The sequence below is a fragment of the Rattus rattus genome, chromosome 16 (assembly GCF_011064425.1).
Source record: "Rattus rattus isolate New Zealand chromosome 16, Rrattus_CSIRO_v1, whole genome shotgun sequence".
NCBI lineage: Eukaryota > Metazoa > Chordata > Mammalia > Rodentia > Muridae > Rattus > Rattus rattus.
This window is the reverse complement of record NC_046169.1, coordinates 2,727,808-2,741,516: the sequence shown is the minus strand read 5'-3', so window position 1 is coordinate 2,741,516 and position 13,709 is coordinate 2,727,808. Positions and strand designations below refer to the sequence as shown.

At 38.3% G+C, this 13,709-nt stretch overlaps 1 pseudogene; it reads left to right on the top strand.

Moving 5' to 3' along the window:
- The window catches only part of LOC116885188, an 89,955-nt pseudogene that overhangs the window by 26,762 nt on the left and 49,484 nt on the right, over positions 1-13,709 (top strand).

Genomic DNA, 13,709 nt, shown 5'->3' with positions numbered 1-13,709 from the left:
ATCAATGCGAGGAGAAGCCTTTGGTCCTATCAAGGCTCAGTGCCCCAGGGTAGGGAAATATCAGGGTGGAGAGGGGGCACAGAGTGGCTGGGTTGGTGGGGGAGCACCCTCATAAAAGCAGGGGGAAGACAGCAGTTTTCTGAAGGGGAAACCAGAGAAAGGGATAACATTTGAAATGAAAATAAAAAATATCCAATAAAAGAAAAAAATGTCAAAAAAAGGGGTTTGATAACCCCTATTAAAAGTACGTTAAAAAAAATAGAGAGCTCTTTCTTTGGGAAATTGACCAAAGTACAAAAAGAAAATTGAATGTGCTTTACAGACTCTAATGCAGGTGCTGTAATTTCCAGAAGCCTAACTCCTATGCACTGAAATCTGAAATTTATTGTGAATTTTCTCCAAAGGCCATGTTTCCAATCAGTTTCTCCAAGATGGCTAGTGAGTGAGTATTGTCCCTGGGATTTCGTAAGAATGCTAATCTCATTCATGAAGCTCCAGCTTCATGACCAGATAACACTACTAACTTAAAAAACACATGATAATCCCAACACAAAAGGTTATAAATTTGAAAATGCTAATAATATAAAGATATAAGCATTTAATCCATAATAGTAATTATGTTGCATACAAAATAACAGTCCTGGTTTGAATATTTCCTCTTGCTAATATTTTTATTATTGTGGTAAAATACCATAACAAAAGCAAGGTAAGGAAAAGGAGCTTATTTTGGCTTACTCTTCCAGAGAGATTTTGGTCATCCTGTTAGGTAAGACTTGACAGCAGGCAGGAAAACAAGAACGGTAGGAGCTAGAAGTTGGCTGGCTATGTCATATTTTCACTCTGGAAACAAGAGTTTACACAGTAAGTAAAGTGACAATATAAAGCCTAAATGACTGTCCCTAATGACCCAATTCCAGGAAGGCTCAATTTCTTCAAAGTTCTATACACTTCATTAATACTGTCATCAACAGAGGACAGGGTATTAACATATGAAATTATGTGACATTCAAGCCAGAGCAGCCCTAAATATTCTTGTATCTTCTGTGCAGGTTAAATTTAAAAAACTACCAGATTGTTCTGGCAATGGTTTATGCCATTGAGGAGATCAACAGAAACCCCCATATTTTACCCAATGTGTCTCTGGGATATGATATATATAATGTCCTGTTCAATGACTGGTTTATATTGGATAGATGCATCACCTGGCTTTCTGGGCCGAAGAAGTATGTGCCGAATTACACGTGTAGGAGAGAAATGAAGTCAATTGCAGCCCTAACAGGCATATCATGGATAATATCTACCAATATAGGGACACTGCTAGAACTCTACAAATATCCACAGGTGAGAATGTGTAAAGTTAAGAAAGATAAAATCACTTATAACTCAGTCCCTGTCCAAGGTACTAAAAGAGGATAAATGAAACATGTGCTTATGCATCTGACAGTTTATCATCCCAAAGCATAAGTATTCTGAGATGTATTCAGGACAAAGAAAAGGAATAGGCTGGAGCAGACGGTGATTGCAGGGAACCCTGAGTGTAAAGGTATGATGTCAGGGTTTCTATTCCTGCACAAAACATGGTCTAGAGAAGCAGCTTTGTGCCTAAAGTCATTGATTCACAAACATGAGAACCTAACTTTGAATATCTACCAGTCATATAAAACCAATTGAAACAAGAAAAATCTGTAACGTAAGTTCTGATTAAGCAGGTCACAGACTAGTCAGGGTAACCAAAACAGTGAGCTACAGGTTTACTTAGAATCCTTAGCAAAAATAAAGAAAGAAAATGAGACAAAAAGAAAAAAGAAAAAAGAAAAATTAAAATAGTGAATAATGACAAAGAACTACAATATCGAACTTTGGCCTCATGTACACACATATACAATCATGGTGCATTAATTCTCATTATTTAACATGATTCTAAAAGCCTGTCATGATTGGACATGTGCTTTATGCTTCCTTCTCTTAATTCTTTTGTTCTCTTTATCTTCTTTTCCTTTTAGCTGACCATTGGGTCTTTTGACCCTAACCTGAATAATCATGAGCAGTTTCATGACATTTATCAAATAGCCTACAAGGACATATCTCTCACCCATGGCATTGTCTGCTTGTTGAATTATTTCCACTGGAACTGGGTAGGATTGATAGTATCTGAAGGACAAAATGGTGTTCAGATAATATCAGAATTGAGGGCAGAAATGGACAGAAACAAAATATGTGTGGATTTTGTGGAATTGATCCGAGTTAGTGAAGTATCTTATTTACCAAGCTACCTATTGAGTCCTACACATCTTGCAAAATCAACAGCAAATGTGATCATCACCTATGGTGACAGTGATTTTATGAGAGGCTTCCTGTTTTATTTAAGACAAACTTTAGTTACAAGGAAAGTCTGGATCATGAACTCAGACAGGGATGTTATCATCCAGTCAAAGCATTTCATTTCACATTCATTCCATGGGAGCATTATCTTTGCACATCACCAAAAGGAAACCTCTGGTTACAGAAATTTTATCCAAAACATCCTTCCAAATACCCAGAAGATTTTTACCTTACAAGGTTTTTGTTCTTCTGTTTTAACTGCTCATTTGCTGATGATGACTGCAATACACTAGAGAACTGTCTGCCTAATGCTTCCTTGCATGAAACACCAGGAAGCCGTTTTGACATGGTCATGACTGAATTTGCTTATAATATGTACAATGCGGTGTATGCTGTGGCCCACAGCCTTCACAAGATGCTTCTTCACCAAGTAGAAGTAACACCAGTAAAAGAGGCAGAAGACCTGATATTTTCAGCCTGGCAGGTAATGTGTCCTTAATCAGCTTGCTCAAAACATCAACAATGGGATTTTGTAAATGTATGCTTTTGAGGTCACGCTATTTATTCTGGATCTCTAGTGTATGAAATAAATGACTTGTAACTGATTAAGGGGTAAGTAAGTCAAAACATATACAGAGGTTGATAAAAAGAAAAAAGTTTCCATGGAGGGAAGACAGTGTTCTAAATCCACATCAGTGTTTTGTGTTGCCAGGTCAATGATTCGTATATGAAAGGTACAGAAAGTAGCTTCTCTTGTGAGCCCAATAGAAAGCAGAGGGAGACTGTGGAAGTAAACTGCCAATCCAGAGATGATGGAAGAAGGTAGAGTGCCTAGGCACATAGAATCAAACAACATGGAGAGAGAAGTTATACAGACATGCTGGAGGATCAAAACAACTGAGAGTGATATAGGTATATATTATAGGTAAAATATAGTATTATATTATATGTATAATTTAATAAAAAGGAGAAGAGGATTCAGAAGAGAGGGAAGGGACTGAGTTGATTAAAGATAAAACACTTAGGCAGAAGACTACCACAACACTCAGCAAAGCCTGTGGAGGCCAACTGGGCATTGAAGGTGATTGATGATAGTGTACTGTCTTAGTCAGAGTTTCTATTCCTGCACAAAACATCATAACCAAGAAGCAAGTTGGAGAGGAAAGGGTTTATTCAGCTTGCACTTCCACATTGCTGTTCTTCACCAAAGGAAGACAGAAATGGAACTCAAGCAGGTCAGAAAGCAGGAACTGATGCAGAGGCTATATAGGGATGTTACTTACTGGCTTGCTTCCCCTGGCTTGTTCAGCTTGCTTTCTTATAGAACCCAGGACCACCAGCCCATGGATGGCACTGCCGTCTATGGGCTGGGTCTTCTCGCTGTGATCACTAGTTGAGAAAATGCCTCACAGCTGGGTCTCATGAAGGCATTTCCTCAACTGAGGCTCCTTTCTCTATGACAATTCCAGCTTGTGTCAAGTTGACACACAAAACCAGGCAGTACAGGTACCTAGGTATATATAATTCTACAACTCAAAGTAAAGACTACCGAAAAAGTGGAGGAGGCAAGTGCAGGCGCCTCTGGCTAGGGCACTCAGGTAAAGTCTATTAACCTGATTTCAACAAAAGCAAGGAATTTCCAGAAGTGTGCTGAACCTTGGACATTGACTATTATTGCGCAGAATCTGACTGTCAAGGGGAAAAAATAGGAATAAAACATCCTGAATACTGGTCAAACAGAGGAAAATTACTCTTCGATCCTACTAGGACTTCTCCTCTCCTAAATTGTAAATGCATTTAGTAGAAGAGAAATGTGACTTAAATTTTCAAAACAAGAAATATTTTTCCAAATCAACAAATTAAGTCCTGATTTAAATCCCAGTACAGAAACAAAAACATGAAAGAAAAAACAAGGTAAATGTCTCTTCCAAAAATGACCAATTGTATACTAACTTTAACAATAATTCTTTTTTTTTTTATTAACTTGAGTATTTCTTATTTACATTTGAATGTTATTCCTTTCCTGGTTTCCGGGCAAACATCCCCTAACCCCTCCCCCTCCCCTTCTTTATGGGTGTTCCCCTCCCCATCCTCCCCCCATTACCGCCCTCCCCCCACCAATCTAGGGGGGTTCAGTCTTAGCAGGACCAAGGGCTTCCCCTTCCACTGCTGCTCTTACTAGGATATTCATTGCTAACTATGAGGTCAGAGCCCAGGGTCAGTCCATGTATAGTCTTTAGGTAGTGGCTTAGTCCCTGGAAGCTCTGGTTGCTTGGCATTGTTGTACATATGGGGTCTCGAGCCCCTTCAAGCTTTCCAGTTCTTTCTCTGATTCCTTCAACCGGGGTCCTGTTCTCAGTTCAGTGGTTTGCTGCTGGCATTCACCTCTGTATTTGCTGTATTCTGGCTGTGTCTCTCAGGAGAGATCTACATCCGGCTCCTGTCTGCCTGCACTTCTTTGCTTCATCCATCTTGTCTAATTGGGTGGCTATATATGTATGAGCCACATGTGGGGCAGGCTCTGAATGGGTGTTCCTTCTGTGTCTGTTTTAATCTTTGCCTCTCTATTCCCTGCCAAGTGTATTCTTGTTCCCCCTTTTAAAGAAGGAGTGAAGCATTCACATTTTGATCATCCATCTTGAGTTTCATGTGTTCTATGCATCTAGGGTAATTCAAGCATTTGGGCTAATAGCCACTTATCAAAGAGTGCATACCATGTGTGTTTTTCTGTGATTGGGTTACCTCACTCAGGATGATATTTTCCAGTTCCAACCATTTGTCTATGAATTTCATAAAGTCATTGTTTTTGATAGCTGAGTAATATTCCATTGTGTAGATGTACCATATTTTCTGTATCCATTCCTCTGTTGAAGGGCATCTGGGTTCTTTCCAGCTTCTGGCTATTATAAATAAGGCTGCTATGAACATAGTGGAGCACGTGTCTTTTTTATATGTTGGGGCATCTTGTGGGTATATGCCCAAGAGAGGTATAGCTGGATCGTCAGGTAGTGCAATGTCCAATTTTCTGAGGAACCTCCAGACTGATTTCCAGAATGGTTGTACCAGTCTGCAATCCCAACAACAATGGAGGAGTGTTCCTCTTTCTCCACATCCTCGCCAGCATTTGTTGTCACCTGAGTTTTTGATCTTAGCCATTCTCACTGGTGTGAGGTGAAATCTCAGGGTTGTTTTGATTTGCATTTCCCTTATGACTAAAGATGTTGAACATTTCTTTAGGTATTTCTCAGCCATTTGGCATTCCTCAGCTGTGAATTCTTTGTTTAGTTCTGAACCCCATTTTTAATAGGATTATTTGCCTCCCTGCGGTCTAACTTCTTGAGTTCTTTGTATATTTTGGACATAAAGCCTCTATCTGTTGTAGGATTGGTAAAGATCTTTTCCCAATCTGTTGGTTACTGTTTTGTCCTAACCACAGTGTCCTTTGCCTTACAGAAGCTTTGCAGTTTTATGAGATCCCATTTGTCGATTCTTGATCTTAGAGCATAAGCCATTGGTGTTTTGTTCAGGAAATTTTTTCCAGTGCCCATGTGTTCCAGATGCTTCCCTAGTTTTTCTTCTATTAGTTTGAGTGTATCTGGTTTGATGTGGAGGTCTTTGATCCACTTGGACTTAAGCTTTGTACAGGGTGATAAGCATGGATCGATCTACATTCTTCTACATGTTGACCTCCAGTTGAACCAGCACCATTTGCTGAAAATGCTATCTTTTTTCCATTGAATGGTTTTGACTCCTTTGTCAAAAATCAGGTGCCCATAGGTGTGTGGGTTCATTTCTGGGTCTTCAATTCTGTTCCATTGGTCTATCTGTCTGTCTCTGTACCAATACCATGCAGTTTTTATCACTATTGCTCTGTAATATTGCTTGAGATCAGGGATAGTGATTCCCCGTGAAGTCCTTTTATTGTTGAGAATAGTTTTAGCTATCCTGGGTTTTTTGTTATTCCAGATGAATTTGCAAATTGTTCTGTCTAACTCTTTGAAGAATTGGATTGGTACTTTGATGGGGATTGCATTGAATCTGTAGATCGCTTTTGGTAAAATGGCCATTTTTACTATATTAATCCTGCCAATCCGTTAGCATGGGAGATCTTTCCATCTTCTGAAGTCTTCTTCAATTTCTTTCTTCAGAGTCTTGAAGTTCTTATTGTACAGATCTTTTACTTGCTTGTTTAACAATAATTCTTAACATTAATTCTTTAATAAAAAAGATAAATACTAGGAGACTGAGTTAGAATATAGAATCCCACTCAGGTATTCCAAAAAGTACACCTGAACATCAATAAGATAGTATTTAAACAGACCGATTAATCAGCAATGAGAATAAAATGTGAGATTTCGCAACTAAGAAATTCCAGGAACAAAATCTACAGCATTTTACCAGAATGTTAAAGAACTACTATCAGTGCTTCTCAAATTATTGTATAAAATAGAAAAGAAGTGACTACTTCAAAACTCTTTCTATGAAACCAGATTGATTAGTACTGGTGTAGTAACCTGAAACTCAAGCCAGATAAAGACACAACAAAAGGAAATCACAGACCAGTCTTCCTAGCAAACGTATGTGTACAAGTTAATAAAATAGAAGGGAGAAATTCTGTAACGATATTATAATTTCAAAAAATCAAATCGTTTAAAAAATAAAAATATGAATGAAAATAAATTCTCAATAAAACATCTGTAAACTTAATTCGCTATCACATCAAAAAGATCAGTCACCATAACCAAGTTGGCTTCATTCCAGATATTCAGGGATGAATCTACAAATGTAAATCAATAAGTGAAATTGCTCACATAAGTGGACCCAAACATAAAATCACATGATCATGTCAATAGATGAAGAAAAGTCTTTGAAAAAATCCAATATTACCTCATAATAAAAGTTATGGAGATGTTATGGATATTTGAAAAACCTATAGTCAAAATTGTGTTAAGTGAAAGGAAAACCAAAAATTCCCAACTGAGATTAGGGAATGCAAAATTAACACAAAGTTTTCCTTTATACCAGTGATGAACATATCAACAAAAAATGACAAAATAATCCCGTTGACGATAGCCATAAAGAAATTAAATATCTGAGAATAAATCTGGGCAAGGCAACCAAACCAAGAAAGAGCTCTACCATGAAAACTTTAAGACAGTGAAGAAAGTAATTGAGTTGAAGAAGACACTAGAAAATAGAAAGACCTCCCAAAATCATGGGTTACAAAAATTGATGTTGTATATTGGTCATAGTAGAGAGAGCAATTGACATTTAAATGTAATTTCAATCAATACTACACCATCATGAAATCTCAGCATGCACAATGAAGAGCCAATATTTAGAGGATCCTATCCCGAAGTGAAGAGGACTAGACAGTCATGCCTGGTGAGATAGGTAGAGTAAGTTTTCTCCAGAGATGTGGTCCCAGATAGGTTATCCAATCCCAAGTGGTCAGCAATAAACATATGTATATACAGACAAACTACAGTGAACAGACTCAGTATGATGTGTTGGGGTGGGAGGTGAGTCATGAATTTCAAAGAAAAGTGTGGGCCATGGGAGGAGGGATGTAAAGCAGAAATGATGTGAGTACAGTTTGGTTTGGTTTGGTTTGGTTTGGTTTGGTCTGGTTTGGTTTGGTTTGGTTTGGTATAGTTTAGTTTAGTTATGTTTGATTTACTCATGTATGAAATTTGCTAGAAAATAATTTTTAAAACAACACTCTTCGTCACAGGCTTATGAAATCTTAAAATTAATGTGAAAGCACAAAAGAGCAAGGATAGATAAAGCAATCCTAAACAAAATGAATACAACTGGAGGTATCATCACACCTACTTTAAATTCACACAACAGCGTCATAATAATAGAAATAGCATAGTAGTGGCACAAAAACAGATGCATATATGATCAGTACAATAAAATAGAATGGAATATAATAGAAAGAATAGAATAGGTGGATAGGATAGGATAGGATGGGATAGGATAGGATAGGATAGGATAGGATAGGATAGGATAGGATAGGATAGGATAGGATAGGATAGGATAGGATACAATAATAGAGGGCCCAGACATGAATCCACACATTTACAGTGAACTCAGATTTTAAATAATCATGCCAAATGCATGCATTGAAGAAATGACAGTATTTTCAACAAACGGTGCTGTGCAAACTGGATTTTAAAATGTAGGAAATGAAAATAGAACCTTATTTCTCAGTGTAAATAAAACTAAACTTCAAACTGACCATGGACCTCAGTATAAATTGTGATACCCTGTAACTGCTAAAGGAAAAGGCCAACAACATGCTTCAAATTGTGGACAAATAAATGCATACTGAGATAACTCTGGAGGAAAAGAAACAATAAAACAGGGAAAATGGGATCTCATGAGACTAAAATATACTGTACAGCAAAAGAAACTGTTAGGAAAATGCCAGTCCACAGAAAGGGAAAATAATTTCCAAGCTTATATCTAATTAAGAAGTGGGGGGAAAATATACAAAGAACACAGAAAATTCATACATGAAGGAAACAAACAGTACAGTTTTAAATTTGGCTACAGAACTAAAAAGAAAGTTCTCAAAATCAGAAATAAACATGGCTAATAAACACTTTTAAAAGGTTTCAACATCCTTAACCATCAAGGAAATACAGACTAAAACTACATTAAGAGTTCATTTAACCTCAGAATGGTCATCTTCAAGGCACCAATGACAACAAATGTTACAGATGTGGAGAGTGGCAAAGCCTTATACACTGTTGGTAGAAGTAGAAAGTAGTACAGCAACTCTGGGATCAGTCTGGAGGTTTCCCTAAAAGCTGAACTGGAACATATGAACCCTTACACACACGCAAACTATACCACTTCTGGTCACACACACAAAGGAATCTATATCTTAGGCCAGAAATGCTTAAGCATGCATATTCACTGGTGACCTATGCACAGGAGCCAGGAAATGAAATCAGCCTAAATGTCCATGGCCTAATGAATGCAGAATGAAAATGTGGTGCCTACAAACAAAGGACTATTATTTATATGTAAACAAAAATAAAATCACCACATTTTCAGGTAAATGGGTGAAACTTGGCAAAAAAAAATCATTCTGTAGGTAACCCAGACTCAGACAGATAAGATCTAGGTGGCTTCAATTCTTTTTTTTTTTTTTCTTTTTTTTTTTTGGTTCTTTTTTTTCGAAGCTGGGGACCGAACCCAGGGCCTTGCGCTTCCTAGGAAAGCGCTCTACCACTGAGCTAAATCCCCAACCCCCCACTTCAATTCTTTAGTTATGTGTGCTTAGTTTGCAATGCCTGTAGAAGTAAAACATTAAAAAGTAGGAAGGAGCTGTTGGTGGGTATTAAGAAATAGATGATAGGAGGACACAGGGGGAAAGGGGCAAATAGAAGAGGGAATTCTGGAAGTAGAAAAGCAGAAAGAAGGAAGGAAGTAAGAGAACAGAAGATTTCTATTCATGCTCCTGGCCTTCTGGGCTTCTCTCCTGTCTCTCCCAATACCTCATCCCACTCTCCTTTCCCTCCTCCTTCCCTCTCCCAACCACACCTAACCATGACATAGCTGTCCCTCATACAACCACAAATGCACTATGAATTTAACATAAGAGGCAATGCCCTTTGAGAGACAATGTCTAGTGTCTCGAATGTAAAAATGATAACCACTGATATTCTCTTAATTGATGTTTCATTACACAATAGAGAAATTAAAGAAAAAAAGGCAGATATCTGTATAAACACATTCTTAACAACTATAACAGAAACCCTCACATCAATTATAATTCTCATTTCCACGACTGGTCATGTGGCCTTAGCTTCTATTTATACTTATCTTTCTCTACTACCCATGCTGTCTTTGCTCCACCCTTGGCAAGCACCTCAGCAAGTCTTGGTGCTTTTCCTGGAGCAATGGCTCATACCTTCATGGCCTTTGTCGTCTTGCCTGGATTAGGCTTTTGCAGTTTCCCATTGATTTAATTCACATGACAGTGCCAGGAAACTCCCTAAAGGATTTTCTGAACTCGAGTCATAATCCTCCTTCTCTCCATTGTGGAAAATCAAGCCAATTTTCCCATGGTAATCTGGATCAGTCACCCCTCCAAACTGTCACTCCTGTTTCAGCCTGCTATAGGTGTAGGGTATTCCCATGACAGGCCTGAGTATGCTTCTTATTCTCAGAATGTGGACTTTGTGACTCGGTATTAAATATGCAGTTGAAGGAGAGAGCATATATCAGCATCTTGACAGCAACCTAAACCTCTAGGAAAAAAAATACGAAGCAAAGACACCCAGGAGGAGTAGAAGGCAGGAAATAATCAAACTCTGAGCTGAAATCAACCAAGTAGAAACAAAAAGGACCATACAAAGAATCAACAGGGTGGATGTTAGCCCAGAAACCGGGAAACAGAATAACAATCGAAATGTAAATAAGAAATACTCAAGTTAATAAAGATAAAAAAAAAACCCTTGGGCAAGTTTTAGGATGAAGGCAGAGGCAAGTGGAATTTTACCCCAAAATGTCATAGGAATGGCCTCGTGCCCAGTTGCTACTGTTTTTCCTTCCTGTAACTTCTTGACCTGTCCCCTCAGTACATATATGCTGTTCTCAAGTGTCTTCCAGGCTCTACTAAAAGGCCTTTAATCTCTGTTTATAGCAATCAACTGCTTTTCTACTCCAAACTTCCACAAACTCCCACATTCTTCCATAAAACAACATGGTTTTGTTCTTCACAGCAGAAGAACTAACTTCTGTGTTAGTTACTTTCCTGTTGCTGTGAATAAGCACTGTGAACAAAGCAACTGATAAGAAAAGAACGTTGTCTTCCTCTAACAGTTCTAGAGGTTTAGAGGCCATAATTGTAAGGACAGCATGAGAGGACATGTTAGGCCTGCTTAACAACCAGAGTGGGATGCTGAGAGCTCACACCCTCTAACTCAAGAATGAATCAGAGCTGGCAAACTGGGGCGGTATGAATCTTTATACTCTGAAGGTACACACCCAATGGCATACTTTCTCCAACAAGGCAGCATCTCCTAATCCTCCTCCTAACAACAGCACCAACGAAGGACAAACTGTTCAAATATCTGTGCCTATGAGGGACATTTTATCATTCTAACTTTTACATAAGTCAAAGTTACTATTTCTTAGCAATTTGACCACTTGTAAACCTTTGAATTCCAAGAAATTCTTCTAATTAATACTGAAAGCAAAACTAACACGTGAGTATGATCATAAGTATTTAGAAAGCAGGTGGATACGATTTCTACTTAGCAAAGTAACCGAATGTTCCTTGCTAAGGCCAATGTCCTCTCCCACCATGACTAAAAGCTATGAATTCCCTCCATGTTCTGTGTTTCAAATTCATTGTAACATTCATGTTACTATCTTCCCAGTGAACATCTCTAGACAAAAAGGTCATTATCATAATCAAAGGGTTTGCAGCTGGGTACTATTGATGATTTTGCTTCCCCAAGAGTATCTATGACTTCCACCCCCGAAGGCTAGCCTAGAGGGAGGACTCTAGGCTCAGGTCTAGCTTGGTACCTTTAACAATAATATGAGTGATGGACAAGCAGAAGCAATGGCAATAGCCTGAGTTGTTTGGGCAATCTCTGGATCCCCTGACAAACAATTCCTAAGAAATTAATCTATACCCAAACTGGGAGTTTTGCTTCAAAATTTTGGCTTCTGTGAGAAGAAATATCCAATAATGCAAGATGCCTCAATTCCAAATGAGTTTTTTTTTTATTGGATATTTTATGTATTTACATTTCTTTTTTTCTTCCATTTTTATTAAATTGAGTATTTCTTACTTACATTTCCAATGTTATACCCTTTCCCAATTTCCAGGACATCAGCACCCTAATCCCCCCCCCTTCTTTTTTTCATCTTTATTAAATTGGGTATTTCTTATTTACATTTCAAATGTTATTCCCTTTCCGGGTTTCCATGCCAACATCCCCCTAACCCCTCCTACTCCCCATCTATGTGGGTGTTCCCCTCACAATCCTTCCCCCATTGCCATCCTCCCCCCATGAATCACATTCCCTGGGGGTCCAGCCTTGGCAGGACCAAGGGCTTCCCCTTCCACTGGTGCTCTTACTAGGCTATTCATTGCTACCTATGAGGTTGGAGCCCAGGGTCAGTCCATGTATAGTCTTTGGGTAGTGGCTTAGTCCCTGGAAGCTCTGCTTGGTTGGCGTTGTTGTTCATATGGGGTCTCAAGCACCTTCAGCTCTTTCAGCCCTTTCTCTGATTCCTTCAAGGGGGGTCTCCTTCTCAGTTCAGTGGTTTGCTGCTGGCATTCGCCTATGTATTTGCCATATTCTGGCTGTTTTTTAATTATAATTTTACTGGACAAAAAAAAACAGTAGATTTCCATAGACCTTTTTCATACTTGGTTAGTTAAATTATCTTCCCATCCTCTTCTCTATTCTCCACTCCTATTCTGTGTTAAACTTTTCTACCTACAATGCTCTTCTATTCCTTAAGTGTTCTAATATGTCCTCCTCAGCACTTATTGCCTCTTCTCCTTCCCTCTCTCATAAGCCCATTCTAACTCCCTGGTCCCTATAAACATCCCAGATTAAGTTTACAAATCTAACCATTCAAAGTTATCTTCTACAAATGACAAAGAACACATTACCTTGGTCTTCCTGGTCCTGCACTGCTTCATTCAGTATGCTGTTTTCCAGTTACATCCATTTTCATAAAAATTACCATAATTCCATTTTCTTTACAGATGAATAAGGGTCCATAATATAAATGTACCACATTTTAATTATCTATTTATCAGTTTATGGACATCTATGTTGATTTCATTTCCTAAATGTTTTGAAATCGAGTAAGTGCCTTTGCAGTAAGATTTAAGGTCCTTTGAACATATGTCTTTTTATTTACATAAATAAGAAGGAAAGGACAACTATTTCTTTGTTGTTGTCATTATTGCTGTTTATGAAGAATGTAATATGCTTAGATTTCCTGGTTTCACACTTACTATGCGGCCAAGACCAACAACAAACTTCTGATCCTCCTGCCTCTACATTCTGAGTGCTGAGATAGCAGACATGTACAACCATGCCCAGTCTGTGCATAGCCCGGATCAAACCCAGGATTTCACTAATGCTAGGCGACTCTAACAACTGAACGACATCCCTGTAAGAAAACTTACTGGTGTGTCTAAGTGATGTTAAACCTACTCATGACACTTAAAAAATCTCATCTATCACCACTTTAGGTATTTGAGGCCTCTTTTTACTCTGAGCAATGGACTGGCTAGTATTTTCAATTTGAAACAAATGAGAGTTACCTAGGAAAGGTAACTCTCTGTCTATCAGATTGGCCTGTGGGCAAGCCTGTGGGGTATTTTCTTGATTAAC